The sequence below is a fragment of the Antechinus flavipes genome, chromosome 4, assembly GCF_016432865.1.
Source record: "Antechinus flavipes isolate AdamAnt ecotype Samford, QLD, Australia chromosome 4, AdamAnt_v2, whole genome shotgun sequence".
Lineage (NCBI taxonomy): Eukaryota > Metazoa > Chordata > Mammalia > Dasyuromorphia > Dasyuridae > Antechinus > Antechinus flavipes.
Window position 1 is genome coordinate 150,492,390 of NC_067401.1, and position 26,433 is coordinate 150,518,822.

Genomic DNA, 26,433 nt, shown 5'->3' on the forward strand with positions numbered 1-26,433 from the left:
CTGATATGGTGTTCCATATACACACAGGGAGACAAAGAAACAGTCACACACATAATGTATAAATATGTGTTTATGTATTAACACACACACACACACACACACACACACAAGGTTGGCCATCTCCAATTGGGAGCTGAGAACAAGGGAGATGATTGAACTTCAAAATGTAACTCCAAAAATTAATTTTAAAAATGAATTTGGAGCAACCACGTAAAATGTAAGTCAACTTTCCACTGAAATAGAGATGGCATAAGGGAAAACATGCCCCTGCATGAAGTTGGTGGGGGGGAAGAATAAAAGTGATTTTTAAAAATTCTCTATGTTGCTATGTCTTATCATCAAATATTCTTTTGTAAAAGCTAATTGATTAAGTGCTACTATATGCTAATTTTTAAGTCAATTTTTATTAAAAAGGAGATACTAACAATAGTTTTTGGACAGTTAGGTGGTTCAGTAGCTAGGGAGACCTGGCATTAGGAAGTGTCTGGCTTCAGACACATTAGCTGTATAACCTTGACCAAGTCTTTTAATCCCTTTTGCCTCAGTTTCCTCATCTGTAGAATGAGCTTATAAAAGATATGATAATTCACTTTGTTGTCTTCATGAAGAAAACCCCAAATTGGGGGTGAAGAGTCAGACACAACTGAAATAATTAAAAAAACTAGCTATTGTTGATATTGGAGAGAATGCATTAGAATAGGAAACCAAGCTTATAGCATCAAAAGATAGCCCAAAATCTTCAGGAATGCCCCCTAGAATACTGGAGCAGAGACATAGTCATTGGGTTGCCATTGAGAATAGGAATTGGGATAAAGTCTTTTTCCTGCCCTCAGATTCTGCAAAAACCACTCAAGCATAACAGCAGACAGTTGGAAAGCATGGAGATGGAAAAATAAAAGACCAGAATCCTTCTTGGACTGGATTGAGAGGTATAGATAGTATTCAGGATGAGGGAAAGGACCATTTTGGTGTACTATGTCAGGATGGAGCCATATCCAGAATATTGTGTCATGCTGAAGAATGTCCAAAGGAGGGCAACCAACATGAGAATTGTCTCATGATCATGCCATGGGAGGATCAGGTGAAGAAACTAGTGATACTTAGCCTTAAGAAAAGCTTTAGCAGTCAGGGGCATAATATCTACATCTAAGGGCTTTCAGGTTGAATAGATACTAGACATGGCTACAGAGGGCAGAACTAAGAGAAGAAGGCAGCAATTTAGGTTTGAGTAAAGAAGAAAATTAGCATTGTCCCATAGTGAAATGTACTACCTCAAGGTTTCCCTTTTGTGGAGATCTTTGAGCTGAATATGAATGATTATTTATTACACACACTGTGGTTCTCTATTGGGGATGGCTAGGGCTAGATGGATTCTGAACTCTTTCCCAGCTCTGAGATGATTCTATGGTTCTAGAAATAGTAAGTCCCAGTTTTGCTGGAACATAGGGTGCATATGTTGTAAGGACTGGCCAATGGGGTCCCAGTCCTTAGAGCTTGCAGTGCTCTCTCTCTCTCTCTCTCTCTCTCTCTCTCTCTCTCTATATATATATATATATATATATATAGGCTTCAGAGCATGCTTCCTGAAATATGGAATGACATGTAATAGAGGAAGTCTGCCCTCAATTCAGAGGATGTATAAGTAGGATGTATAAGTATTCTGTAACTGTTTCATGCTTCTTTACTGCATAGTGACAAAAAGCCTTTAAATTGGTTGATGAGATGCCTTTTTTGTATGCCCACTCAGTTAGTGGGCATTAAAAAGACATGAACAGATGAAATCTCTTTCCTTGGTAGCTCCTGAGTGAGTGAGAAAGAATTGTGGTAAAACACGGAGTGGAGAAGAGGTAGGAGTTTAATAAGGGCCACAATATTTCCTTTTCTTCCTAATTTCTTTATTCTTTCCTAGTCTTAGGCAAATGGAGAATTAGGGATACTTGTGACCTTCTAAAGGTCAAAAAAGTCCTCAAAGGTCTAGCAACTGGAGTCCATAGCAGAGTCAGGACCCCAGAAGCCAGACTGGGTGAGGAGCTCTGACCTATTTGATCCAGCATAGCCCATCAGCTGAAGCTCTGCCTCCCAATGCAAGGAACATTGCCTGTAAGCCGTAAGATAAGGCAACTAAGTTGTGCAGTGGATAGAGCTCAAGCCTTGGACCCTGAGTTTAAATCTGCCTTTAAATTTGAGGTCAGATATTTACATATTTATACACATGCATATATGCTTAGGAATTGTTCATTTCATTTCTACCCAGCAGCATTGAACACAAACAAGCTGAGGAGCTGAGTGATCCTGGGCAAGTCATTCAACCCTATCTGTCTGTTTCCTCACCAATAAAATGAACTGGAGAAGGAAATAGCAAACCGCTTCTGATATTTGGCAAGAAAATCCCTAGTGGGGATCCCAGAGAGTTGGATGTGATTGAAACGATTCAAACAACAAAAGAAATTGAGATTAGGGAGACTGTGCCTTCATTTGAGGGAGGTTTTGGACATTGGACATTACTATATGTTCTCAGTAAATATTCCTTTTTTTAAAAAAAGGAAAATCTCTTGGTAAAAATATGCCTATATAAAAGTTAATTAATGTCAACTGCTATTGAAGAGCTCACTGGTGAAAACAATATTGTTGTAGTGATTACTAACTAGTTAGATGATATTGGGAAAATTAATAATTGATACTGGGAAGGAATACACCAATTTGAGGCTTGAGAGCAAGAGTATTAGGAAGACAACACAACTCTACAAGGTTACCTCTAGAACTCAGATGGGAAGATAAAGTAATAACCTTGCTCTGGAGACCCAGACTGCCAGTGTGAGTGATTGAGATAGTGATCCCCAGAGCATAGGTGCTCCCTGTGTGAAGGGAAATAAAGTTTAGTGTATCTGGGAAAATAGTCTGGAGTCAGGGAGTGAAATGCTTTGTCAAAATGAGTAGAGGGAGCCATTTCCTCTTCAGAGCGGCAAGATATAGATCAGGAGGAATAGAGATGGCCCTCCAAGAAATGGGAGACTGACCTTTTCAAGTTAAGGTCTTCAACAGGACTCAGTCTGACTGAGGCTGCACCTATTCCGTGATTAAGGGTAGGAATCTCCTCCTTAGTTTAGACTAAAAAATCCCTCACTTACGTTCAATTCCCTTGCATGTTTTGGCCTCTGCTCCCTGAAGTCATGGTCCTCTTTGGGAACAAAGGACCAACAACAAAGGAGTCATTAGAACTTCTTGAGAAAGATAATGATGTGGTCAGACCTGTGCTTTAGGAAGATTAGGAGTGAGGTCGGGTGAATAATTGTGTCAAGTACGGAATGTAAATTAGGAGTCTAGAGGCTGTTGTAATAAGAGGCAAGTGGTTAGGAGGTGGTGATGATTTAAGAGGAGATCATGGATATTAGGGATATTGTAGATTGTTGGAATCCTTACAAAGTGTTAACTCATTAGAGTTGATAGAGACAATAATTATCTAATTTAGCATGGTTCAGTATGATTGATCTGATCATAGGATCAGTTAGTGGGCATTAAGACATGAACAGATGAAATCTCTTTCCTTGGTAGCTCCTGAGTGAGTGAGAAAGAATTGTGGTAAAACATTACGAGTAGATGTTATGGGCCAGAACATGAAACAAGATACTAAGTGGAATTGAGGAGACTATGTTTAAATCTAGTTTAGCATTGATTTAATCCTACAACAAATAATGGTTTCCCAGTGATATAATGATTGATGTGTCCTCAGTGAACAGCATATAATCAAGAAATTTTCAGGTCCCAGGAGCACTCTGGGAGATACAGAAGCCCACAAGCCCACTCTCGGAGGCGGAGTCAGATTCATTCCATCTTCCACCTTTGTGCTGGCTGGAGGCTGAAGAAAGCAGAGGCAAAGAACAAGCTGCAAGAGCTCTTGGAATCAAGGAAGGAGAAAATAAATGTTTGGATTTTATCAGCTGGCTGTATATGGAGTGATTATTACTCTGAACTGAAACTAAAGCTGCCTCCAGAAAACCTCCCCAAGAAACCTGCTCCCAGAGAGAACCATTATATTATACAAAAGAAGAGAACTGTATGTAGTTGTTGACATATCTTGACAACTTATTAAAGATAGGTGGCGAGAATCAAGATTGACTCTAGTATTGTGAAACTAAATAAATGAAATGATAAGTAAAACTTTGAAGGAGGGGTAGATTTAAGTGAGACCTAAAGTAGGACTTCTGTTTCAGAAATAGTGAACTTAGGGTACCAACGGAGAATCGAAGATATTCAAGGTGGGGAGAGGAGGGAACAAGCATTTATTAAGCTCTAACTGTCCTAAGTGTTTCTTACAAATATTATTTCATTTGATTCTTACAATAACCCTGTGAAGTAGGTGCTTCTATTAGACCCATTTTACAGTCGAGGAAACTGAGGGAACAATGAAGTGACTTGCCTAGGCTGACCCATCTAGTTATGTCTAAGGCCACTTTTGTGCTCAAGTCTTTCGAACTCCAGACCCAGTGTTCTAACACTCTCCCACCTAACTTAAACAGTGATATTGAGCCTAGTGCTCAGGAGGGAACTTAGCACTGGATGTAGATATAGGAGTCACGTTTATGGAGATAATAAAAGTCCTAGAATCTGATGAGACCATTCGCTAAATTTGTTTCTATTATTCAAGTTTTCAACTTGAATTGTTGAATTGTTGTCTACTCTGGACAATTCCATCTTGCCTTTGGTTCCTTCTAGTCTGAAAGGTGTTAAAAATGACATAGGCAGGAATGTTGATAAGATATAAGAGAAAGTGTTTACCTCTTGCTGATGCTCCATTCCCCAGACCCACTCATTGCGCCTCTGGTCAAACTGCTTATCTCAGGGCTTGATGTTCCACCCTTCTTATCTGAGGATTCTCTTTCCCTATAGGAAGGATCTATGGCTAATTCTTTGTGTATTCCAAAGTAAGGACCTCTCCACATTTTTGCATTGAACTTATAATGTATATATATATATGTATGTGTGCAAATATGTGTGTAACACACATATATGTGCTGTGTCTGTATATTATATGTGTGTGTCTGTATATTATATACATATATATAGCTGAATAGGGAGTAACTAATTTTGCAAGATTTATACAAAATAGGCAAAATTTATGTTTCTACTACAAGAAAAATGCTGCTGGGTAGAGACAAAATGCAGAATTCCTGAGTATATATGCTTGTGTGTAAATATGCACACATATATGTACATATGCACACCTAATATATGTGCACATATATGCAGTTGGACTGAAGGTAACTAATTTTGCAAAATTTACACAAAATAGGCAATATTTATGTTTCTACTGAAGAGAAATGCTGCTGAGTGGAAATAAAATGCAGAATTCTTGGGCACTTCTATTACTTCTTCATGTCATCAGCAATGACTGATGGTAAAAAGTGAGATTGCAAACGGAATCGCTTTCAATTTGCACAAAACAAACTCCACCTGGGGACAGAGCCTTCTGCAAATCTGCTGTTCTCAAAAGTGTCATCCGTCAGCAGCAGAGAGGAGCCTGGGACGGCAGCCAAATCTGGTGAGGGACTTCACCCAGCTGGTGCCCCAGGGGACCCATCATTCACTTAAAAGCAGGGGCCCTGTGGGCAGAGGGAATCCGGTTTGATTTAATGCAATTCATTTTTCTTCCTTGTTTTAATCACAGAGTAATAATAATAATAAACTTCCTTTTATATGATGTGTTTCATTGCCAGTGTATCACTGGATACTTTACAGATTTAATAATAGAGTTTCAGAAATAAATAATGGGGAATAATAATAGAAAGGATAAATAGCATATTTATGGAATTGTATTATGGTTTATGATGATAAACAACATCAGAAAGTCAGGTGCAGAAAATTAAGAGGTTTGAAGGGAGAGGAGAAGAAAGAAGCTGCCTTTAGGTGAATCTCAAAATAAGCTGAAGAATCAATGAGGCAAAGAGATGGTCTAGATGGAGTTTCTGAGAAAAGAAGTGATTTGCTGGAGTTCACTCAAAATGGCTCAATTCCAAACATAATGTTCTTTTTGCTCTTCTGTGATGAATGTGCATGAGTGAGTGACCCACTGCCTTCCCAAGTCACTTAGATTGATCCTGGTGGGGGAGTAAAAGGGGTTAGGCATTCAGCATAAGAACTGTTGCTGTTCAGTTGTTTTTTGAAACACGTCCAATTCTTCATGACCCTTTTTGGGGTTTTCTTACAAGAGATATGGAGTGGTTTGCCATTTCCTTCTCCAACTCATTTCATAGATGAGGAAACTGAGGCAAACAGTGACATAGCTAGGAAATGTCTGGGACTCATATGAACTCAGGAAAAGAAGTCTTCCTGATTCTAGATCTGGCGCCCTATGTTCTCTGACACTAGGTAAAAGGAGACAAGAACTAATGGTCAGACTGTACTTTCTAAACCAATTTTTTTTTAATTATTTAAGGTCAATCTCTTCCTTGTTTTTTTTTTTTTTTTTTGTTTTGTTTTTAAATAACTTTTTATTGACAGAACCCATGCCACGGTAATTTTTTACAGCATTATCCCTTGCGCTCACTTCTGTTCCGATCTCCCTCCACCCCCTCCCCCAGATGGCAAGCAGTCTTTTACCTATTGAATAGGTTACAGTATATCCTAGATACAATATATGTGTGCAGAACCAAACAGTTCTCTTGTTGCACAGGGAGAATTGGATTCAGAAGGTATAAATAACCCGGGAAGAAAAACAAAAATGCAAATAGTTTATATTCATTTCCCAATGTTCTTTCTTTGGATGTAGCTGCTTCTGTCCATTTTTGATCAATTAAGGCTCTCTATCGAAGAGATCCGCTTCCATCAGAATACATCCTCAAACAGTATCATTGTTGAGGTATATAATGATCTCCTGGTTCTGCTCATTTCACTTAGCATCAGTTCATGTAAGTCTCGCCAGTCCTCTCTGTATTCATCCTGCTGGTCATTTCTTACAGAACAATAATATTCCATAACGTTCATATACCACAATTTACTCAACCATTCTCCAATTGATGGGCATCCTTTCATTTTCCAGCTTCCAGCCACTACAGACAGGGCTGCCACAAACATTTTGGCACATACAGGTCCCTTTCCCTTCTTTAGTATCTCTTTGGGGTATAAGCCCAGTAGAAACACTGCTGGATCAAAGAATGTGCACAGTTTGATAACTTTTTGGGGATAATTCCAAATTGCTCTCCAGAATGGCTGGATGTGTTCACAATTCCACCAACAATGTATCAGTGTCCCTGTTTTCCCGCATCCCCTCCAACATTCCGCATTATCTTTCCCTGTCACTCTAGCCAATCTGACAGGTGTGTAGTGGTATCTCAGAGTTGTCTTAATTTGCATTTCTCTGGTTAATAATGATTTGTAATCTCTTCCTTTGTAGTGTCTACCTTTGGAATGCCTCCATGGGTAGGAAAACCTAAGGCTGAGGCAAGTACTTCCATCCAGGAGAAATATATATGGGTTCTAGAGACCTGCCTGTTCCTGAAAAATGCTAATGAAATGACTAATTCAATTTGACCTTTCATGGTGACATCTTGTATTGCTGATTTTTACCTTGTAGTGACCTAATCTGATAGGTCTGGAGGGAAGGGGCCAGGCCTTTATTAAGTACCTACTATGTGCCACGCACTATGATAAGTACTTTTTATAAATCTAATTTGCTCCTCACCATAATTCTGGGAGGCAGTTGATGTAAATATCCCCATTTTACATTTGAGAATATTACAGTAGAAAAAACTTAAGTGATTTGTCCAGGGTCTCAGAGAATAAATGTTTGAGACTTAATTTTAATTCAGATTTTCCATCACTATGGTACTTAATCGCTCCCTTTACTGATTCAAGTATGTTGATGAGTCTGTACATTTGTTTGTGGAGGAATATGAAGTGATCTGTCTTGCAGGTTCCAAATCACCTACTCCCTATAGTCCCATTATAATACCTTCATGCATTGTTCTTAATTAAATCATCCAGGCCCCAGGAATTTGCATGAGGTGTGAACCCTCACTGAAAGGTGAAATTGAAACTTGACGGAATCCAATGCTTTTGCAGATATAGATGCCCTTCAAAGGCAATTCCACAGCAAACTCCTAGCTAGGGTTCAAGGCCAAATACTTGGCTCTGTGACCAGACAAAATGACCCAGCATGGAATAAGTGTCATTAAGAACCAATCAATATTAGTAGCAGGTGCCACTTTGAAGCACTTTAACAGCCATGAATTGGTATTGCTCAATGGAAGGACCCCAGAAAGCAGCTCTTTGTTTTAGGCAATTCTCAGTTATATGAAAGCTTAAAGAAAAAATTCTAGACTTTTTCCTCTTAACCCAGATACACACTAGCAATTTGGTTTCCCAGAACTTGGCTGGATACATCTCACCTTCAAGGTTCGAAAGTCACCCCTAAAAGATGTAGGGTTCTTCTAATTTCTTTGGTTCATGCTCTATTCCAGTATATACCTCCTCCCCAAGATCATCTCCAGTGATTATTGCCCCAATGTCCTATATGTATCTTAAACATAACATGTCCAAAATGGAATTTAAAATCTTTCCTTCCAAAGTTTCCCTCTTCCAAACTTTTCTATGAGTTTTAAGGACACCATTATCCTCCCAGTATCCTAGGCTCACATCTTGGGTGTCATCCTTGATTCCTCACTATCTTTCACCCTTATATCCAATATGTTGTTAAATTGATTTTATTTTTGTAATATCTCCTAAATATACAACCTTTTCTTCTCTGACATCTTGAGCAGGTCCCCATCATCTTACAGTACTGTCGCAATACCCTGCTGGTTGATCTGCTTGCCATAAATCTCTCCCCACTTCAATCCATCCTCCACTCATCCAGGAAACTGATTTTCCTAAAGCATAGATCCAACCATGTCACCTCGGCTCCATAACCACCCACACTTAATAAACTCTTGTGACTTCCTGTCACTTCCAAGATTAAATATAAAATCTTCTGTTTGATGTTCAAAACCCTTCATATCTTAGTCCTACCTACCTTTCCTAGACTTCTTACACTTTATACCCTCCATCCATACTTTTGAATACAATGACACTGGTCTCCTTACTGTTCCTAGAACAAGATACTATTACTTCCCAATCCTGGGCATTTTCTTTTATTTCTTTTTTTCCTAAAGGCAATAGGAATTAAATGACTTGAGCTGGATAATAAGTCTAGTAAATGTCTGAGAGTGAATTTGAACACAAATCTTTTTTCCTGCCTCCAGGGCTGGTCCTTTACCCATTGTACCACCTCACTGCCCACAATGGGCATTTTTTACCAGCTGTGTCTTATTGGAGCATGGAATGCTCTGCCTCCTTATCTCTGCCTCCTGATTTCAAGTCCCATGTAAAATCTCTCTTCCTACCAGAAGTCTTTTTTGATTTATCTTAATTCTAGTATTTTCCCTCTTTTTATACTTAAAAAAATACTTTTAATACTATTTATTTATACTATATTAGTTTATTTATAAATGGTTGTACAAACAAGAAGCAGCTGGTGGCTCAGTGGATAGATAGATGGCTCTGGAGTCAAAAGACCTCAGACACTTACTAGCTCTGTTACCCTAGATAAGTCACTTATCCTGTCTGCCTCAGTTTCCCCAACTACAAAAAGTTCACAATTGAACCTATCTTGCAGGGTTTCTATATCAAATGAAATAATGTTTGTGCATGGCAGCAGTAGACTCTATATAAATTTAATAAATATTCCCTCTTTCCCCAGTTATCTGCATTTGGACTCTTACCTTAAATTGTGAGCTTCTCAAGAACAGAGACTCTTTTTATTCTTCTTTGTATCCTCAGCATTTAACACAGTGCCTGACACATGGTAGGTACTTAATAAGTGTTCATTGACTGATTGAATTAATGGTTTATATTTCCTTAATATTATTAAAGAGCAGATAATATCAATGAACTTTTAAAGAAAATATACCAAGAAATGCAAAGATGTTCTGAATTGAAATGCACTTTCCTTTTTTTTTTTTTTTTTTTTTTTTTATAATCTTAGTTCTTAAGGAAAGTAGACTCAAATGTAAATTTACCTAGACACTCTTCTCACTATCAAGTTCACTTCCAGATATGTCATTACCAATAGAATCTTCCTTGTTCATAGAACACAGCATCCTTGGCTGCTGGGTTGATCCACTGCTGGGTTAGGTCAAACAAGTTGCTCCTCGAAGCTGTCTTCTCCACAGGGTTGGTTGATAGCAAGCACAGTTTCTGAGCCTCTGATAACTCTTTTGATCTTCTTTATCCTGGTTGGATTTATTTCTTACTCTCATTTGTCTAAAAACAGGAAAGAATGAAACACAGCAGACAGAAAAGCAACAGTACCATGTGTTCAAAACTATCGGGTAAGGGTCCAAGACTACTTCCTTATCCAGATGTTCACAATACTTCATGCTTCCTTGGCTACTAGGAAAAAGAAGCAAATATGGCTTGTTCATGCCTTTTCTTTTCTTTTGTTTTTTCTTTCAATCTTTCTTTTTTCTTTCTTTCAATCTTTCTTTTCTTTTCTTTCTTTCTTTCTTTCTTTTTCTTTTTTCTTTCCCTCTCTCTTCCTTCCTTCCTTATTTTCTATTCTTCTTATTCTTTTCTTTTAAGTTGTTTCTTTTCTGACTTAGCAGAAAATTAATAATTAGGCAGGAAATAATCACTGAACACCTATGTATGTTATGAAAGAGGTCCAGCAAACCTTCCCCATGGGTTAATAGCAGATAGAGATGATGGACTCTCATTGACCAGCTACATTTTATTTTTATCAACATCTTCACCTTCAATAGAGTCATGTGCATTTTTTTAAAGGTATGACTCATTTTTATTATCTTGTATAAGATTGTTTTCTGAATGGTAGAATCAAAATTGGTCCCCCACATCTAATGCAGTATATCTTAGGGATCATAGAAATTAAGTAGATACAATTTGGTTATCAGTATAATAGCTTATTAAAGTAGAATGGAAGAATCCTCTTTCTAGTGTTCTTTCTAGAGTGGTCAACAGAATTTCTCCTTCACCTCTTCCCTACCTTCACCTCTCTCCTCTTTCTACCTGAGATCCCATGGAATAATTCATATTTTTTGCTTTTAATATTTAGAAAGGAGAAGTTGCTCCACTTCTAAAATGTACTCCTGCCTTTGAAAAAGGGGACCTTGGGCTTAACTCAGAACCCAACATCCTCTCTTAATATCGTGTGCCAATTATGTTCATGATGACATTTGTTACAATTTTTTTCCCTGTCATCTGTTGGCAGGTTAAGTGTAAATCTCCTGCTGTTTCCCACTGGACTCAGGCAACAGAATTGTACTTAATGTCCTTTAAAAATAGAAAAAAAAAAGAAAAGAAAAGAAACTCACAGTATCCCTACTCCATAAGGAAAAGATTCTGTGCCAGGATTGATGGATAAATATGATGGCAGGGCCTTCATTTCTCAACTTTTGATCTACCTGGGCTCAGTAATGCTTCTTCTAAAATGCTCTTTTATGGATTTGTTGCTAATTCTTCCGTAATGTTTGGTCCTCCTCAGGCAGTCACTGAAAGTCCTCAAGATAAGACTTGTCTAGAGTATGTAAGTGGGGTAGGGAAGGGGTATAACTGAGCCAGAAACCAGAATTTTTACTTAGGGAATTTCTGAGAAGACATTCAAAGTTCAACTCATTTAAGAATGAAAATTAATAGACAGAAAACTTCTGTTTATCCAGAATAATAGAATATTAGAGTTATGAGACTCCTGCAGTCCAAATTCCTATTCAGTGCAGGAATATTCTCTATCGCATTATAGTATTTTTACATCTTTTACCTCATTTGATTCTCATATTAACCCTGGGAGGCACAGGCTATTATTATTCATATTTTGCAGATGACAAAACTGAATCATGAGGCTAATAGTGAAGGTGGTGGAAGTGACCTGCCTAGAGTCACACAGCTAGGAAGTTTCTTAGAAAAGATTTGAATTCAAGTCTTTCTGATTGCAAGTTCAGCACTGTGCAAGTTGATAAGAGTTATCCATCTTCTGATTAAATACTTCCTTGGACAAGGAGATCACAGCTGAAAACAAGTCACTCTACTTCATCATTGGACAGCTCAAGTTATGAGAAAGTTCTTATAAATTGAAATTTGCTTTTCTGTAACTTGCCCTTTAGTTTTACTCTGTAATATAGAGCAAGTCTATTTCTTCTTTCACATGGCAGTTCTTTGAAATATGAAGAGACTTGCCATGCCCCAGTTTTTTAAATGTCCATTCCCACCACCCAGATTATATGAACATTTTCAGCTTGCACAAAGCTAAAAACTTCAAATAACTAGATTAGGTTTGGGGTTCCTCTCACCCCCACCCCAGTATCATAATGTGTGATCAATGAGAACAGTGGGTCTTTTCTGTGGGGCAGTGCATTAGCTTGAAGAGCTTTCTAGATAGATAGATGATAAATGATAGTTGGTAGATACAGATTATAGATAACAGATTAGATAGATATAATCTCTACATAAGAGATATAGATTTAGAAGTAGAAAAACAATAGAGAGGTACAGATAGATGACAGATTTAAAGATAGATGTTAGAGATATGGATTTTCAATAAATACATAGAGATAGATGATAGATTAAGATAGAGAGTTATAGACAGATAGATGACAGGTTAAGATAGAAACAGAAATGGATAGCTAGATAATAGAAAAATTATAGAAAGAGGTAGATGATCGATACAGATAAATAGAAGACAAAATAAAAAATAGAGAAATAGATGACATATCTATATACAGAGAGAGATAATATAGAGATGATAGGTAGGTAGGTAGATAATTTATTTAAACATTTGTTAAATGTATTAGGGCAGATGTACAGGTACCTTCAGAGTTGGTACTGATTCATTTTTTTTCTTTGTATCATCAGTGACAGATAGTAACTGGCATATAGTAAGTACTACATAAATATCTATCAATAGGTTGATTTACTTGAATAGGAAATAGAGGGAGGTATCTAAGGAATAGTTTGAAATCTCTCTGAATTGCTATTTAAGACTGTCTTTTTTGTAACTATGTTTGCTGATTTATATAACTTGAACCCAGATAGATCTTTATTCCTCTGAAAAAGTGGCAGTATTACATGATTAGAATATCAGTGGACTTGGAATCTGAGGCCTGGATTTAAATTCAGGCATCATTATATAATATTTGTATGACTTTCCCTTCCCTGGCTACGTTTTCTTCACCTGTAAAACAAGAGTGGGAATAAGTAATCCCTAAATTCCCTTTCAGATCAAATGGAATAAATCTAGTTTGAATGGGTCTTCAAAGATAACTAATCCAAACATGTGTTTCTATTGATGGCAAGATGCAGGAAGGCCCATCAACTTTCAGGTGGTGGCGATAAAGACAAGGAATCTGATGACTTTTCATCATACTTTGTTGAAAGTCTTTTAATGAATTCTTGAAGACAAACGGCCTCATCTTTAAAGATCTTGGCAGTAATACTACAAGAGTGTGAATATCTCTATCTCACTCCTTCAACTACTTTCTATTGTATTTTTTTAGGATTCTGTGTTGGGAAGGGAAAGTCTGAGGGGGATTGCTACAGAAAGACATCCAGGTGGTCTGGCTAACCCAGCAGGCAGTAGGAGGGATTGGGTGTAGCTAAAAGAGGAAGAACCACTATAGAATATGAAAAGGGACCAATCCAAATTTTACTGTTGGATGCTATTTTTCTCTAGGCTTTACAAATGCATTTCATAAATTCACAGACTCCTGGAATGCCTGAATTGGAAAATTGCCTCAAGGACTATCTAGTCTATCCCACCAATTAAAAAGGAAAAAAACCCAGAAAGGAAATGACCTGTGTAAGGTCACACATACAAGGGTATACTTGCCCACCTTTAAGTCTCCTCAGCCCTGTTTAGATATGAATTAGTCAAAATTGAAGATGACTAGCCTAAAATATTCACATATTTGTCTAGCCTTTTACTCCAGAGTGATCCACTAAATTATCTTTTGATCAAGATTATGGATGTTATTACAGAATGAATTTATTTTATATTGATGGCATCAACATAGATTTTGTTGTTCAATTGTGTCTGATTCCTTGGGACCCCATTTGACGTTTTCTTGGCAAAGATACTGCAGTAGTTTGTCATTTCCTTCTACAGCTCATTTTACATATGAGGAAACTGAGGCAAATAGGATTAAGTGACTTGCCCAGGGTTACCCAACTAGTAAGTATCTGAGACCAGATTGTAACTCCAGAAATAAGTCTTCCCGACTCCATGCCCAGCATTCCATCCACTGCACCACCTAGCTGCCTCTATGTCAACATAGGACTAAAGACCAAACATGGATTGCGGTGAGGAGTGCTTTGAGTGCTAAGAATATCCTAGTGTAAGTGCAAGTCATAGAAGGAGAGATCAGTGAAATTCAGAGAAGGGAGGGAGAGCCAGGATTATAAAACAGCTGAAGACATTTTGAAATTTAATTTTTTAATTACCCTAATCTGTTTTCTTACCCTATCCCATGCCCACCCTGCATTGAAAAAAGAAAGAAAAGAAAAAACTCTGTAACAGATAGTCAAGCAAAAAAAAAATTCCACTTTGGCCATGTCTCTTTCTATATCTGCCGAGTCCATCACTTCTGTCAGGAGCTGGAGAGCTACTTCATCACTGATTCTCTGGAATCATAGTTGGTCAATGAATTTGTCAGAGTTCTTAAGTCTTTCAAAACTATTTTTCCTTATAGTATAACTTGTTCTGCTGGTTCTGCTCATTTCATTCTGCATCAGTTCAAAAACAAGTCTTCCCAAGTTTCTTTCAAACTGTCATTTGCATTATAACACCATTGAATCATATTGTGTTCATATCCCATTTGTCCAGTTGTTCTCCAGCTGATGGGCACACACATTCACACCCCCCCCAAAAAAACTCCAGTTATTTGCTACTATAAAAAAAGCTGCTCTAAATATTTTTTGGCGTATGGCTCTTTTTCTTTTACATCTTTGGGCTACAGATCAGGTAGCGATACCTTGAGATCAAAGGGTATATTTGAAACCTCCTGATAATCTGACCTTCAAATACAAAACCCTGCTAGGAAGCCAACACTAGAAGTAATGAAGACTATGGAGAAGGCAGGGGAGGAGTTCAGCAAGTGTGAGCTCCTAGGAAAGCAGAAGCAAAGAGCAGGGAAAGGCAGCAGTGGGAGCAAGAAGAAGCTGGCAGTTGACAGCCTTTCACGTCTAATATTTCCTGATCAGGCTATCTGTACCTCCTGGCTCCCTAGATTTCTCTAGCCTGTAGTTTCAGGTAACCAGGGCACCTGCATAAAGGATTAAAGATCCAGGCAGTATGCGAGTGGGTCTGGGGAGATAAATAAAGCAGCCAGCTGGCCTGCCCCCTGGATGTCTCCCAGTCTCTCCCAGGACATTAAGGTTCTGGGGAAGATGTCTCTTTAAAGCACAGTACAGAAATTGGCATTGGGAATTCTTATTGAAGCAGCTTAGTGAATGTGGAGGGTGGGTGGGGGGTGGCAGGGCCCAGAGTAAGAATGTTATCACAAAAACCTGATTTTTCTACACTCTCTATCAGCTCTCCATCTGTTCCTTGATTAAATGCATTGCAGAACTCCCTCCCTGCGCACCCGCTGCCAGAGATGTCTCCAGCGCCTTGATTGCATCTGTGGAAAGGGCCTCAAACCACACAGATGAGTGGCCCTATCGATCACACACAGATGCTTGGCAGCTGATGTTTGTTTTAAAACCTAGAGGAGGGAGTTTGCTTGGGTGGGGGCAGAGGGGAGGGGAGTACCGAGAGGAGACAAGTCTTTCTTTACCCCCAAAAGAAAAGTCATGTATACTCAGCTGATGGAAAGCTCATTTCTTTGTTGATTATCATTTTAATTGTGATCAATCATCATTGAGAGACTGAGAAGCTAGAGTGCCAGACCAGGAGTCAGGAAGACCTCAACTCAAATTCTGGTTCTGACATTTACTAGCCTTTGGGAGCTTATTTCCTCCCCTGAAAATGAGGGTATTACTGTCTGTGTTATGTAACTTACTGGACTTTTGTAAAGCTCAAATGAGATATTTATGCAGTATTTTGAATACCTTAAATAAAAATATCAGTTATGGTTATCATCAGTTTTATTATTATGTGACCTGGACTCAGGAGACCTGGGTCTTTGGTGCTTTGATAAGACCCACAAACAGCCTTCTTACCTTTATCTATAAATTGGGGATAATAATATCTTCTTCACACAAGATCAAATGCACTAATGTGAAAGTACCTCTTAGCTATAAAGTCTTATGGGTAAATATCAGTTATTATTCACCACCATTTCAACTTTAAATACATATTCTGTTCCACAATTACCAACTTGGGATGCTATGTTAGGCACAACTCAAAATGAATTACTCAGACACAATCTCTGCCTTCAAAATTCTTTCAGTGTGAGCTTTTCTTTCCTCTTAAAGACTACCGTGGGTCATCTTGGTTTATTTGAATCCAGGTTGAAGAAATCCAAATTATTTCTTTCATTTCTGCCTATGTATGTAGAGGATAGGACCTAGACTATGTGATTATCCTTTATCAGCTCTGACCCTTGCTGGGATCTAAATATGCTGAAACTCCAATAGCCATCATTAATTAAGGTGAGGAGAAGTGGACTGGAGATTTACTTAGTTATTCATTGAAGCCTGAATAGTACCAGGATTCCATTTGCAACAGAGGGTTTATATTTTCAGATCATTAACATCTTCCATCTACAATCACTGTATTGCAAGCACGTGATAAATGTTTTTGAATGAATGGATGGATGAATATACCAAATAGGCAACCAAACACTGGCTTCCAAACATACTTTTATTTCAGAGCTATTCCTAAGCTCAAGGGATTTTAGAGGTCATCTGAATTATATATTGTCTTATTTTATAGATGAGGAAAATGAGGTTCAGAGAAATTAAATGACTTACCCAATGCCATATAGGTAGTAATCAAGACTCCAATATTCTTTTTGCTATAATATGCTGATGGAGGGTGGGAATAGAAGAAGAAGTAACTGGCAGTTTGATATCCTTTGGAAGTTCTGCACCATAATCATTTGCCTGACTTTTCCCTTAGAACTTGTCCAATTCTGCCTTGTACCCACCCTCCTTCATTCTGCCTGGGAAAATAATGAATTTTACATATTGACACATCTTGTTTTTGTTAAACATCCTAAATATGTAAAATTGGCTAATTTCAGTGAAGATTTATCTAAAAAAAAAAAACAAACCCTTACCAGGACACAGGTTTTAAATCATTTAAAAATCTATTTGTCAACAGATCCATACAGAGATGGTCTAAAGAGGACAGAATCCAATTATTTCTCATTAGTCAATAAGCACAGGACAGGCAGCAAAATGGGTTTAGTCTGTAGTGGGAAACACAAATGAAATAATGAGAAAGAAGTTAAGAAGCCCAATACCCTGTCAGGAAGTCATGGGAGCCAGAAAGGTGGATAAGGTGGGGAAATTGTCACCACTATAGGCAGAGTATTTTTATTGGGTAGGATTTGATAGAAAAATAAATGTAGAATAAATAAAAGACATCTGGGAGCCAGTGGCTCTTAGTTTTTTATTGTGAACAGTCAAATCATCTCAAGATTAGTCTTATCATCCTATCTTTTTATATTTCACTTCCTCCTGGTGAACTATTCTGTTAGTTAAGTATAGCTAGCAATTATATCATGTTTTAAGGTACTAATTCCCATATGATTCTCACAACATCCCTGGGAAGAAAGTGCTATTGATATCCTCATTTTATAAATAAGGAAACTAAAAGGGAAAGGGCAAGGGAGGTCAGGATCTCATAGTTGGTGTCTGAGAGAGAATTTGAACTCATTACTTCCTGCCTCCAGGCCTAGTACTCTATCCACCGACCTATCTAGCTGCCTTCCCTAGAGTAGTTCTTCCTAAGCAGCTGTTCTAGTGTGAAAGGGAATTGGGGCAGTCTCCTGGCCAGGCTTGGATAGGTGAGCTATTATGGAATGGGGAAGAGCTTAAGGAAGGATGGGAAGAAAACAAGCCATGATCTTTCAATCTTGGAAAAGAGAAAAAGAATGGGAAGATGATTGAATCCTAAATGAGAGACAAACCCAATGTCTTGGATTTTCTGCACCAATGGTTCTGTAAGAGCATTTTTTAGGTGTAAAACTAGAAGCTGTTTTTAGGCCCTTCCTTGCAAAGAGCTTAAAAGCTCTTATACACCTGAGATTTCATTTGGTCATCACAAGTAACTCCAGTAATGTTTGAGAGTTATTGGAAAAACTTTAGCCTAGGATAATCAATCATAATTTATATCTGGAAGAGACTTTAAAGGCCATCTAGATTAACATTCTTTTTTTGGGGGGACAGATGAGGAAACTGAGGTCCTACCTGAGAGTTTAAGTGATTTGTTCAAGGTCACATAAGTAGTCAGTGGCAAAGGGGAATCTACCCATCTTTTACAGATGGAGAAGGTGAGACTAAGAGAGGAAGAAATTAGACCAATGTTTATCATCAGTGAGTCTCAGAGGGCAGTAGTACACTTATCTTCCAAGGTGATATTCTTCTTTGGGACTAACATCAGATAATTGAATTAATGATAATTGTGGTTTATAGGGATTAGGGCAAAATAAGGGAGGAAGGAAGGAATCAGGTGAATAGAATCAGTCAGGCAGACCAGTTCAAGGCCTGAACAAGGCCTCTAACACTTGCTCCTGCCAGTTTGTGAGAAAAAGGGGAAACCTAGAAAGAGAAAAGAAAGGAAAAGAGGCAAAGGTCGGCTTTAAGGTTGTTTCATGATGGAAGCAAAAGCAGTATTTAGGTCTGGCTTCTCTTGCAACCTCAGTCTGTAATGGCCAATGTTGGAATCAGCGCCATTTGATCTACCATTGATTTTGAGTGGGTTGGGCCAATTCCCCAAAGCAACCTCTGGTTACTGGTCAGAGTTTGGAGTTATTCAATGAGTTTAAATAATAAGTTATTCACTGCTACTTTGAACATAGCTGTGTGGTTAGTATTGCCAGTGGGTATTACCATTATTTTTTTTAAAGCAATGATGATGGTGTAGTAATATGTAATAGATTTTGGGCCTGTGCAGATGGATATATATAGTTGGACTAGAACATGGAACCAAAAACTCAGTGCTGAGAGATAGGAGTGAGGAAAGAGAAAGAGAAAAAATATATCATGTTGGATGATTCTCCTCGATCAAATTCTTTATAGACCAGAACATTGAGGAATAAACCCCTTCTGGTATAGTTCTAGGGGCAGGATGAGCCATTCCCAAAATGTAATGGTGAATATACCCAAAAGGTCCTTTCAATTCATACAATAAGCATTTTAGTGGATCCCTACAATGGACCAAGCACTACCACTAGATTCAAAAATTATAATTAAATAAAACATCCTAGCTCTCAAAGAGCTCACATTCATTTGGGGGGGTGGGAGTTTGGGGAGGGGATTAAGATGATATTTATAAAGGTAAATAGATACAAAATACTTACATAATAATTTTGATGAGAGTCAGGGAGAGACACTAGTGCAAGGAGAGGGCAGGGATGAGGAAGTAAGGAAGGCTTCAATGCATTCATTTGCATTGAGCCTGAAAGGAAACTAGAGATTTCAGGAATCCTCAAACTTTTTAAATAGGGGCCCAGTTCACTGTCCCTCAGACTGTTGGAAGGCCGGACTATAGTAAAAACAAAAACTTTGTTTTATGGGCCTTTAAATAAACTTCATAGCCCTGGGTGAGGGGGATAAACGTCCTCAGCTGCCGCATCTGGCCCGCAGGCCGTAGTTTGAGGACCCCTGTAGTGGATGTAAGAAGGGAAGGTATTCCAGGTCCAGATGTAGAAGAGGTAGAATGCTGGAGGGTGGATGAATGGGGAATAGGCTAATTTGGTTGAATCATAAAACATACAAAAGGAAGTATCATGCAGCAAAATCTAGAATGTCTGGTTGGAACCAGACTGGGAAGTTGCTTGTAATGTTTTTATTTTTATGAGCAAAGGAAAAATAATTCTGGCCTAATTCTCTGGATTATGCCCAGTGACCCAATATCTGGGACTTTTCTATAACGAGCAAGACATGCCTGAGATATGCTGTACTGGAAGAAACCAAGAAAACAGACCAGCTGTGGCCTAAGAAGATGAGAAATCCCTATATCCAGTCTCTCAGGACCCATGGAGGAAACGCCTAATAGAAGCAAAATTAAATTTTAATAGCTGGATGGTGGATGTTAAAAATCAAAATGGAAAAGCCGGGGTGAATCTGTGGATTTGGATTTTGGGACCAGATGTTGGAAGAGTTGAGGAACTATGTAGACGTCTAGGGGGACAAGAAGAAAGCAAAGGCTTAATTGGCCCTAAGTATAACTCAAGAGGCAGGGGCTCTTTCGATGGGGCTTTGGTCTCAATCAGGCAAAAACAGACCCAAACAGCATCCCTGTCTCCCTCCCATGCCTTCCCGTCACATCCTTCTTTCTATAAACTTTAACTGAAAATCAACAAACAAAACCTTAACTTTCCACCTTCCTAACTTCTTCCTTCCCTTTCTCTCTCCTTGGCGGAGAGAGTTTTAGCTGAACAGATGCCCCACTTCCCCCCGCCCCCACCTCCAGGCCTTTTCCTAGGTCTGGCTCAGCACCTCAGTGCAGGATGATGGCAGGGCTCTCCATATTCATCACAGCACAACACACTTGCCCCGAGCGGTTCCCAACCAAGAAACAGCAAAAGGAAAATCCATGGATCAATGCCGAATAAAAAAATTGCGGCCTCCACTCCCCTCACCCAGGAAAAGCCTTTGCAACTCTCCCACCCTCCACCCCCAAAACGGAGCAGGGGAGAGGGGGCGAGGAAGCCGTTTGTTTTTGGTTCTCTGTTCGGCGTGTCCCATCCTGGGGGTTTTGTGTCACCTCCATGCTCCGTCATTAATACATATGTCGCATGAACTGAAACAGCAAGATAACACTGATGAAGCCATTAGAGTGTGGGGACAATAAAGCATGATGGCCGTCTCCCTCTTCATGAATTTGGGGCGCACGGGATCCTGAGCCAGAATGTGCTTTTACATTTTGGCAAATAATCAGACAAAACAATGGCCTCCACTGCCTGGCACGGGTCTGGGCACTAGCTCTACTTATACATCGGCTTCCAAATATACGTACGTGTGTGTGTGTGTGTGTGTCATGTATCAGAATATTTGCACGTATAGATATAGATGTGTATGTATATTTGTTTAAGTAAATATATACACATGTATCTATATGTTATGCATGTAAATATTTGTATATAGTATAACATACTATAGATATGTACACACAGGTTGTGTATGTGTATATATATGATGTGTGCTGTGTATAGATGTGTTTGCACACATGTTATGTATACATGTATGTAGATGTAGGTATAAATAGTATTCATTTTTGTATATGTACATGTATATGAATATAATTGTATATTATACATATATTGCCTACACATATATGAATACATTATATATAGAAGTGTATATGTGTGCATATATTACAGATTCAAGAAATATCTGTGTCTGTGTGTGATGTAATAGGTATTTACATATATATTTTTTTTCCTGTTTTTTAGAGCTGCCACATCTTCACAATTGGACTTTATAGAACTGCTGACACCTCCTTGAAGACTGAAAAAAAATCTCCATCCCCAAACATCAAGTTCAGAATCAATTCATCTCAAAGATGTGGCCATTCTCTAGACTGTGGGTTTCTTAGCATCGCTCCACCCTCTGTTTGTTCTGCCCTGTTTTATTTATGGACTATACGGGCAGGAAGATGAGAGGGTCTGGAAGAGGGAAGGCAGCCTCGGGAAGGAGGAATGAAGCTGCTGTTTCCCCCATTTCACCCCAAAGTCACATTGTTCTCCGCTCGTGCCATCCTTGCTAGTTGCTGGGGGGATGACTGTGATGTCACTGAGGGGATGATTCCTCTGGGTGGGGAAGACTGACGCTGAGCCCAAGGAAATGGCACAGCACTCATCATCTAGAAATAATAAGGAACAAAAATGAGTTTGTGTGTGGGTGGTGGGGCGGAGGAGGAATGAAATATAAATCTTTAAAAACATGGCCAAGGCAGAGTTCCTTCTAAATGGTGCTTTGCTGGGGAGTTTTTCCCAGTCACAATAGAAGGCTGAGCAATTAGAACAAAAGCCTCAATACCGAGAGTCCGGTATTTGACGATCTGGAGAATAAGTCTGTCTGAGCTGCGAGCCTCATTTCTCCCAAACTCATGCTCACTGCTCACTCCCTGATTGTGGGAAGGGGGAAGGGAAAACAGGAGGGAAAAAAGAGGGAATTCCCTGAGAGAAGCTCCCAAAGCAGTGTCATCTTCCTTTGGGAAACCTAAAAGGTATCACATGGAAGAACAATTATCCTTCTATTTTGCCCCTGATGATAGAATCAGGGGCATAAGGAGGAAACTGCAAAGAAGTTGATTTAGCTTCATTTTGGAAGGATTTCCTAACAGAGCTGTCCCAAAGTAGAATGGGCTGCCTCTGAGGGATAGTGTGTTCTCCCTCATTGGAAGTTTTTAAATAACCTTAAATAACACTGGATTATATATCCTTTATTGAATAGGTCATAAAAGAGGATTCTCCTTTGGCCATAGATTGTATTAGCTGTTTTAGTCTCTGCGATCCCTTATAACTAATATTCCAAGATTCTCTGAATACCTTTGTCCTCCCCCCATCTATTGCCCCCACTAATATTTTGTTATAGCCCTGAAGACCCAGGAGCAGAATAGGCCCTGGACATGGCTAAAAAGAAGCTTGGGCCTATCTCTGTGCAGCTTCATTTTCTATACTCTCCAGAGCCAGCTATACAGGCTTTTGAGAGCTGGTTGTTAAATTATTAATGTGATACCTCAGAATTTGGTACATGTTATAAATCAGGCCTTGATTTATTGTTTTATTGATTGCCTAGATTTAAGAATATCTACATCTATATAGATAGATATAGAGATATATCAATAATGCACATTAAACTAAAAAGTATGTCAGGTTAATTTTTTTTTTGGAGAGCTGGCTGTTGAATATTTACCAGCACACACTAACTTCTCTCCATTTCCTTGTATTGCTTCTTAATCTCAGAGCTGAGCATTCCTCTTTTCAACACCTTAGCAATAGTAGCAGTTTGTGGGCCCACCAAAAGCCTTCTCCCTCCCCTCTTACAATTCTTGACTTGGAATCCCATCACACATTTAGAGGGTGTGGAGCCAGACTTATCCTAGAGTGCTATTTCCCAACTTCCAGACCCTGAAAAGGACATTTAAAGGTCTATGACACTTTTATTACCTAAAGTTTTTATTTCTTAAAACCTATAAACTTGAAAGACTTGACTCCTCCTCCATTTGTCCCATTTTATTCCTCTCATTCCCAGCTTCATCCTCCTGGGTTCCTGGCCCTCACTTGGAGGCTGCCAGAGGTCTAACAATCTGGGGAGAGATCTGATACTTCAGAAAAATTCTTATCCAAGTCCTTAAGACACTATTGTTGCTCCCCCCTACTTAACAAAGTGGCTCTATTACCTTACCTGTCTTCTTGGGGAGATCAGAGATGCTTACTTCGTTGTTTTAAGAATTAGAGAAAGAATCTTTAGGCTTTTGCTTTTAGACCTTTTTAAAAATCTTGGAATAGAGGTGATCCAATTTTCAGCCTATAGGTGAAGAAGAATCACTTAAACCTTTCATCTTCAGTGATCATCAGTCTTTGGATGCATCATGTATGTCTCAATTCTGGCAACATCTCCGTTTTTCTCCTTGAAAGTGCTTCATCCTTCTAGCTTCATCAGCCCTCAGAAGACTGCTCAGTATGGGACTAAAGTTGACTCATTTTGTCTGAATATCTCCCTTCATCTCTAAGTAACATGCAAGGGTTTGATTCACTTCTGCTTCCTCCCTTCTGGGACAAACTTTTAAAAAATATTGATTCTCCTCCATCCCCTCAGACATCCAGGTGTAGCAGAATATATAGATAATTGATCTAATATTAGGAAGATCTGATTTTCAATCCTGTTTCTCATACTTGCTAGATGTAGGTATGCTAGATGACCTTAAGCAAGTCATTTGCCTGTTTTCCTTATCTCTAAAATAAGATAACATCTGCTACAGTTATTCTATAAAACTAAAGGGTGAGGTCCACATTTTCAGTTCTCTGTACCAGAGTGCTCAAATTTGTTCTCAGGATCTTTATGCTATTAAATTTATTGAGGATCTGTCCAAAGAGTTTTTGTTCATGTGGGTTATATTTATAGATATTTACTATATTAGAAATAAATACTGATTTTAAATTTGTAGAACCTCTGAAAGGGTTTCAGAGATTTTCAGGATTATCTGGACAGCACTTTGAGAACCACTGATTTTACACCACTTGTCAGGAAAGCCTTCTTCATATGCTCTGTCCTCAGGATGTTTTCCCTTTGAGAAGGGGAGGTAAGGGGACTAAATTGTCAGTAATCTAGTATCACCAGGCCAAGGAGATAAAGGGAGACTGGGAATAGAAGAGACCTTAAAATAACCCTCAATTCTCTTTAAGGGTTGAGAGATCTATACCAAATCTCAAGTTTAAAAAGGGGGGTAATTACACTGTCAGCCAAGGTGATATAATTTTTAAGACGGTTTCACAGCCATAATTTTTTCTCATCCTCCCCATGTCTCCCCCATGGGATTTAAGGGCCAATTATCTGTCAGTTTGCTGACAGGTGGTGTTTCACAGCAATAAGTCATCACTTGCCGTATCTTCTACAATAACCATTTATAACTGGAGAGGAAGTGTGGCTGGGGAGTTTAGGAAAAGAAATTTGGTACAGGGTTGTCTGACAAACAAAGGTCATACAAATCACAGAATCTCAGACTGAAAGTAACCCCTAGAGGTCATACCAGAACAGAGACTTCCTCTGTGGATCCTCAACAAGCCATCATTTACTATTTATTCAAAGGTAGACTCCCAGAATTTGAATTGAAAGATCAATCCATAGCTGAACAAGCATCCCCCTTCCTAAAATATAGAGAATACATGGCCATTTAGTGAAAAGAAACACACAAACTCCCATGGAAGTCCAGTTTACTTTGAAGTGGTTTATTAGGAATTCCACCACCACCCCCTTACTCAAGCTTAAAATTGTCACGTTTAAAACTTTTGGGCTGGAATTAATTGTGTAAATCTATAGTCCCCACTACTAGGAAGGTGAAGAGAAGAGAAGGGAGGAGAGAGAAAGGGAAGGGAAGAGAGAAGAGGAGAGGGAAAGGAAGGAGAGGAGAGGAGAAGAGAGTAGAGTAGAGGGTAAAGGAGGGGGGAGAGATGATGGAAGGGGAGAAGAGGGAAGGAGAGGAGAGGAAATGAGAGGAGGAAGAGGGGAAAAGAAGGAAGTGAGGGTAGAGGAAGAGAAGAAGAGGAAGAGGAAGAGGAGAAGGGATGCTACTAAGTGAAGAAGTATATAAAGCTCTAGGGTTAGAGTCTAGGATATCTGAGCTCAAATTTGGCCTCAGGGTCTTACTCGTTGTGTGAACCTGAGCAAGTCACTTAACCACTCTCTACCCTACTTTCCTAAACTATAAAATGGGAATAACAATAACATCTCCCAAGATTGTTGTGAGAATCAAATGAAATGATATTTATTGCTCTGTTTAGCATGGTGCCTGTCATTTTTGTTGTGGTTCGGTCACCTTTCAGTCATGTCCAACTCATCATGACCCTATTTGGGTCCCTTGGCAGGGACAATAGAGGGGTTTGCCATTTCTTTCTCCAATTTATTTTACAACTGAGGCAAACAAGGTGAAGTGATTTGCCGGGGGAGCGGGGATTGGGTCACACAACTATTAAATGTCTGAGATCAGATTTGAACTCACAAAGAGGAGTCTAGAACTAGAAAAGACTTTAGAAATGATCTAGTTCAAATGCTTCATTTTGTAGAAATGGAAAACTAAGGTCCAGAGGTAGGAAATTATTTGCCTCCTTTCAGATAGCTTATAAGTGACAATTCTTAAGAGTCCAAAGTTCTAATCTTTACACTTCATGCCTGATTTTGGTGCATGTAGAATGGGGAAAGGGTAGTGTTTTGTGCCCATTTGGATCCACATGGGTCTATTTAAATATGAATCACAGGGAGGCAAGAATGATTGTTGCTTCCTTTATTCTTGAAGAGGACCAAAATGACATCACTATGTTGAAATCAAGGTACAGCTGTGTCCAACTGACTGATCAAACCAAAACTAGCTCTGAATCCTCTACCACAGATCAGGCACAAATAGTCCATATGATCTTTTTTTTATTATTATTATAACTTTTTATTGACAGAACCCATGCCAGGGTAATTTTTTACAACATTATCCCTTGCACTCACTTCTGTTCCGACTTTTCCCCTTCCTCCCTCTACTCCCTCCCTCAGATGTTAAGCAGTCCTATA